The following is a 6,153-nucleotide window of genomic DNA, read 5'->3' on the forward strand; positions in this document are numbered from 1 at the left end:
AATAGTAGTTCTTCAGGAGGTATGACAGAATACATTAGTTATTGATTAGCTAACTGTTACTTAATATAATCATAAAATTATATTACATACTGATTAATTAACACATCTTCCTTAGTAGTTAACAGTAGTGAGTTAAGTGTTAATGAATAATCACCTGTTAGTTCTTCAATAATTCCTTATTAGTTATGTAGTAAGTAAGAAACAGTATTCTAAAGTGTTACCGCATATTCATATAAAGGAATCAACGCTCGGATCCGCACCAAAATAATTGGCCTGAGATTACCTGAACAAGGTGATCTTGGCTCCAATTGAAAATGTGAACCATTTTACTCACATGTGACTTGCATAAACAACATTATGCTCTGAAATGCTGCCTTGTGAAAGCGAACTGAAGCAAGGATAACCACTGTAACAATATAAGTCCCCGTTTTGGAATAAAGCAAAACACCTTGAAAACATTTACCGAAATATGACTAAAACTCAGTTAAATAAAATAATAAGCACACGCTTTTCAGTTAGACGTCTTCCTGGAATGGCAGCAGTTATGAGAAGGTCTGAATATGAATGACTGTCTTCACCTCAGGCCCTATAAGAGCTGCCATTGATTCACAAATGAAGGTGTTTTCATCATCTTCTTCTGCTTTTGTCATTCCAAAAAACGAAGCAAAGGTCTCTCTCTCTCTCTCACACACACACACACACACACACACACACACACACACACACACACACACACACACACACACACACACACACACACACACACACACACACTCTCTCTCTCTCACACACACACACACACACACACACACAATCAAGTATAATGCTATAAATACAACAGAATTACACCCAAAATGCATTCTCACACACCCTGGGGTGTGTCCACTCTATTACATGAAACCTCAGCGGTGCACAGCTGAGAGATGGGCAGAACAGGGTTTGAACGCTCTCCTTACAGGGCAACCCAATCTAATTATGACCAGTTTCCAACTGGCTGCTCTCATTAGAGCTCAAAGAGGCTGTGGCACAATACAGTTTTACATAACAGAAGTTACAGCCAGCCACAAAGACAGGCTTATGGTGAGCCTCCTTCATACAGTCCCACCAAAATAAAATAAAACAAACAAAAGCCTCTTATTCCCAAAAAGCATTTTCAAAGACAGTGATAAGGTGAGAATTACCCTTGCGGTAAAAAAAAACGGATTGTTTAAAATACATGTGCATGTAAGCTACAGAACTGTATGTGGAGCGAACCCATGCACTACTGCACGTGACCCCAAAACAAACATTTTTACATAGCATAAATAAACACCTAGTTTTGCAAAAATAATATTTAGATATTTTATGTGGTGTTCGGTAGGATGACTTTTTTCCTTTCATGGAAAACAATCGAAATGACAAACTGCTACTCTTTTCCATAATGAAAATTAAAGAAAGCACAATGATCACTGCCTGTCAAAGAAGTTTAAGTTATTACAAATGCATATTAAATCAGAACTTTAATACATGGCCCCTTATATCTTAAACAAAAATGAAAAGACTTTTAGATAAATCAATCCACAAAATAAAGCAAAGTTGCATGATGCCCTGGTCACACACATACCAATCTCACTGCCATTCAGTATGTGAAGGCACCAACCCTTAATAACCCAGTTTCTTCCTACCTCACACACTGCATACACAAGATACACAAGCCATGACCTGTTTCCACTGAAACAAGATCAGATAGTGGACCAATCACATACATTTTTCCATCTGGCTGTTGTATAAGAAAGTGCTGGGCACGCTTCAAACGACACAGTGCAACACCATATCACCACGAATGGGACCAAAATAGGAACAGGCTTTTTTCCTTGGGAATTTCAAAATGACTGCTATATAGGCATGTTTTAAACGTGGCTAAAAACGGTTTGTGCCTTGTCCACTGAAATGTGTAGTAGAATAGATTTACTATCTATGTTACATGCTGAATCTAGATAAGGGAGAGCAGTCAATGCTAAATAACTTCCCCATGGACGAACTGATAAGGAATATATTGTTATATTCAGGGCAAAGGAGACTAGTCTAGGATGAATTGAACATGCCACATGAATGCTTGAATGGAGGTGCTCATAAGCAAGCTATTTGTGCAGAGGATCCTCTGCATTTTCCTCAAACTGAATCATGCAGATAAACCCACCCCACATCTGCCTGTGAGACATTCTGAGAACCCTGAGGGTGTCTGGAACGGTCTGATGTGAGAGAGATGAACAATGAGCTCCTCCATGCACAATCATGTACACAAACACACAGACTGTGGGCTGGAAGTGAGGCACGCTGTCCCCCGGAGGCTTCGCCAGGCTCTGGAATGTGAGATAAAGGCGTAAGCTCTGTACGGTCAGCAACAGCAATCGTGGGAAAGTGTCTCTTACTCCTCTTATCTCATCAAGGAATGCAAGCTATCTGAGAGCGGCTAAATGAAAAGGGTTTCAGAAGCAACAGATGCTTCCTTAACAGATTCTAGCAAGTTTTGTACTTGGGAAGGTTATTTCCAAGAACAAAAGCAAACAAGGAATAGTGAAACGGTTTTATTCTATTCATGCACATGTACTATCAAAGAGGCAAATTAAACGAAACAATTACATGTTATTATTTCTTTGTAATGGATTAACCCTTCAGTGTGAAATATTAAATGACAAAGTATTAAAATAACAAAATATATGATAAAATTTAGACCATTTCAATTTTGTAAAATGTCAATGTTCTTTTTCATCTTTAAAACACCATATAATTATTCACATAATTTATGTCTTTGTTATTATTATTTTGTAAAATATAATAATGCATAGAATCTTTGCATTCATACTATTATTTTGGTAAAACAATAAGGTTCATTAGTTAACATTAGTTAAACTAAGCATGAACAATACCATTTTTTTAATCTTAGTTAATGTTAATTTCAACATTCATTACTGCATTATTTAAATCTAAAGTTGTGCTTGTTAACATAATTTAATAGATTCTGAATTAACATGAACTAACAATGAACAACTGTATTTACATTAACTAACATTGACAAAGATTAATAAATACTGTAATAAATGTATTGTTCATTGTTTATTCATGTTAGTTATACATTAAAGGGGTCATGTAATGTTACTAAAAAGAACATACATTTAAGTGTATTTGGTGTAATGCAATATGTTTTTGCGGTTTAAGGCACGACAAGACAAAAAACAAATAAAACCCATTACAAATGAGGCATTTGTTGCATTCAGTGGGGACATAATTACTGATTATAATGACTTATACTGTCTTTTTATGCGTTGTGTTGAGTATTGCGCAGCATAAACATAAAACCATATCTGCATTTGGGATTGGAGAAACTAAGTGATACTCTACACTGTTTAAAACTCACGTTTGAATCATCAGTGGCAAATTCTTTAAATATGAAAACGTACTTACAGGCTGTGATTCAGAATCTAGGCTGTCCTTACAAAGTTGGAATTGCCCCACGTTATAGAAACACAGATGGCAGTGTAGGCTACTCTCCCAGGAAACAGTCCTCCATAAAATAAAACAAGTAAACAAGTGACCAATTACAGCCGCAGCTTTAGCGTCTATTTATAATGTAGTGGGCGGGCACTTCGAAATTCTAGAGAGCATTTGATTGGACAGAAGATTTGATGAGAAGATGAAGTGCGATGTGATGTCATGAAAATCCATGATCAATTTTAGCGGAAGTGAGAGACTGTAAGTTTTGAATGTTTATATCTCCTAAATGTGAATTTTGTCATTGTTTTTGAACACACCAGCTTATTCTTAACCTTAAGGCTAACATATTAATACTAAAATCAAAAAAAAAAATGTACATTTAGATTTCATGGGGACTTTAACCACTGATTTCTAGTCGTGTCCTCTTTTGGAAGGCCAAACAAAGTAGTTTCGCTTTCGCAAAGAAACACACAGCGTCTTCACAACATGGCGGTAGCTGCGGCAACAACATTACTACATCAAGAATCAAGGTGATGCTTTATTTCTTTGTGTGAACATTTGGGCGGTGTTATGCAAATCATCCCACATAGTGACGCAGACATGTGGGGGTGTGTTTAAAAGGCATTTTAGGAGGGTGTGGACGACTCTTAACTTTATTAAAAAATATCTCTTTGGTTTTGAGACTTTAGTCTTTGCAACTTTAGAGATCTTATCTATTCACAATCAGCTTGTAACACTCCAAAAAGAAAGGAAAACTTGAAATCACATCATATGAGCCCTTTAACTAACATAAACTAATGGAAACTTATTGCAAATTGTTTATTTTCTTATTTTATTTATTGATTTAGGTCCATTTTAATGCTTTATGCATTAATGTACCCATTAATGCAATTATTATGGTTAAGGGTTATTAGTCAATGTGGATGTAACATCACACTCGAATGGTTAAAAATGGCTGCCCACTGACGACACAACGATGTTCGATAGAAAAAATATACAAGCTCAAGCACACACCACAATGGACTGTAACGCCATCATTAATTTAGGGTGAGCATATACATCTTCTGGCTGGGATTTTTAAATTACCCAAAATATCTTGGATTTGGCTTTGTTTTCCTATTTACATGTTCTCTACAGTCCTCACACACTATATGTACCTGTGTTTGCATTGCTTTGTAAATCTAGCCTTCTCACATGCCATAACTGGTCAATTATGTACAATGCCTGCATGCTATTGGTCAAAATAATTTTCAGTCATTACCTTCATCAAGTATGGAAAACAATAGGAAAGCCGAAAACCCGGACTGTTTAGGCAATGTAGAAATCCCAGCCAGGAGATGTCCAGGAAAAGATTGTCACACTATTTCATGTGCTGTACAAAACAGCTCAAAAAACATGGTGATACTGAACTCAGTATCAAGTTGCTGTGATCCTTTTCATGTCTGCAGTTACAATGCAACTCCAATTCCTGTGCAGACAGAAATGGTATTTCACTCTTTCTTAGGAAGCTATTTTTTACATTAAATGTATAAGGTTTGTGATGTACAGTAGATGTAGTGTGATCTAGTTAGGGTCACATTAGAAGCTCAGATATGCAAGCAAGCTACATTCAGGAATGAGTTAAAGACATCACAGCTCACTTCAAGTGAAGATGTTGCAAGCACCTGGTCAGCAATGTTTGTCTGTTGTCCATTCTTTGGCATTATGCTGTGTGCATTTTAAAGGACAGCCATGACTTCACCTCTGCAGTTTCACAAGTCCATGGTTACACCTCATATTTGCGCATGTTTGTCTGTTAGAAGCTATGTAGTGGAACATTTTCTTGCGGAGGGTCAAGTCATGTTCGTGATACTTCTGCTTCTGAGGCCACATGACTTCAACTGATCTCATGACTTAGTGGGGCATGCAATTGTTTGAAACATTCATGGCATCTCTATTTCATTGCTCAACAGAGCACTGTTTCATGCACACTGTTCTTCAGAACCATAAATAATGATGATTGGTGAAATATGCTGCAGTAAAGGGATAGTTACGCCAAAAAATGATTCACTCTCATGTCGTTCCAAACCTGTATGCAGTTTTCATTCTGTGAAAACTGAACTCTAAACTCATCGAGTTTAAAGTTGTTTTAAAACCCACTGACTTTCATTGTATAGGCAAGAACATTCACCAAAATATCTTCTTTTGTGTGACGTAGAAGAAATAGTTACACAGGTTTGTAATGAAATGAGTATGAGCAAATAAGTCACATTTTTGGGCGAACTATGCCTTTAACACAATAACCTCCTGTGCTAACAAAGCTACAGTTCAAATTAAATGTTATTTGTTAAAAACAAAACTATTTCACGCTTTAAAACATCATTTGAGAAGAGAATGTGTTATGTGCACTACTAGAGTGCATTGTGGATGCTTGTTTACCTCAAGCCAGTTTCTGTGTGTGTTTGCTGTGAGACAGTGTCAATTTGGAAGTGCTCAATGGAAAATGTTAGTGTTCATGTTATTTAAAGAAGTGGATTGAACCACAAGTCACCTGGTGCCATGAATTATAACTGAAACATCCACTTCACATTGGATCAAAGCCACCATTATGGTATCATGGTAAAGAGAGAAAGAGATTAACAGGCCTGCTGGGCTAAAAGTGTCACTATTAAAGTATTAAAAAAGTTACTTGCTAGGTCA

This window comes from Carassius carassius, chromosome 10 (assembly GCF_963082965.1).
Source record: "Carassius carassius chromosome 10, fCarCar2.1, whole genome shotgun sequence".
In the NCBI taxonomy this organism is placed as follows: domain Eukaryota; kingdom Metazoa; phylum Chordata; class Actinopteri; order Cypriniformes; family Cyprinidae; genus Carassius; species Carassius carassius.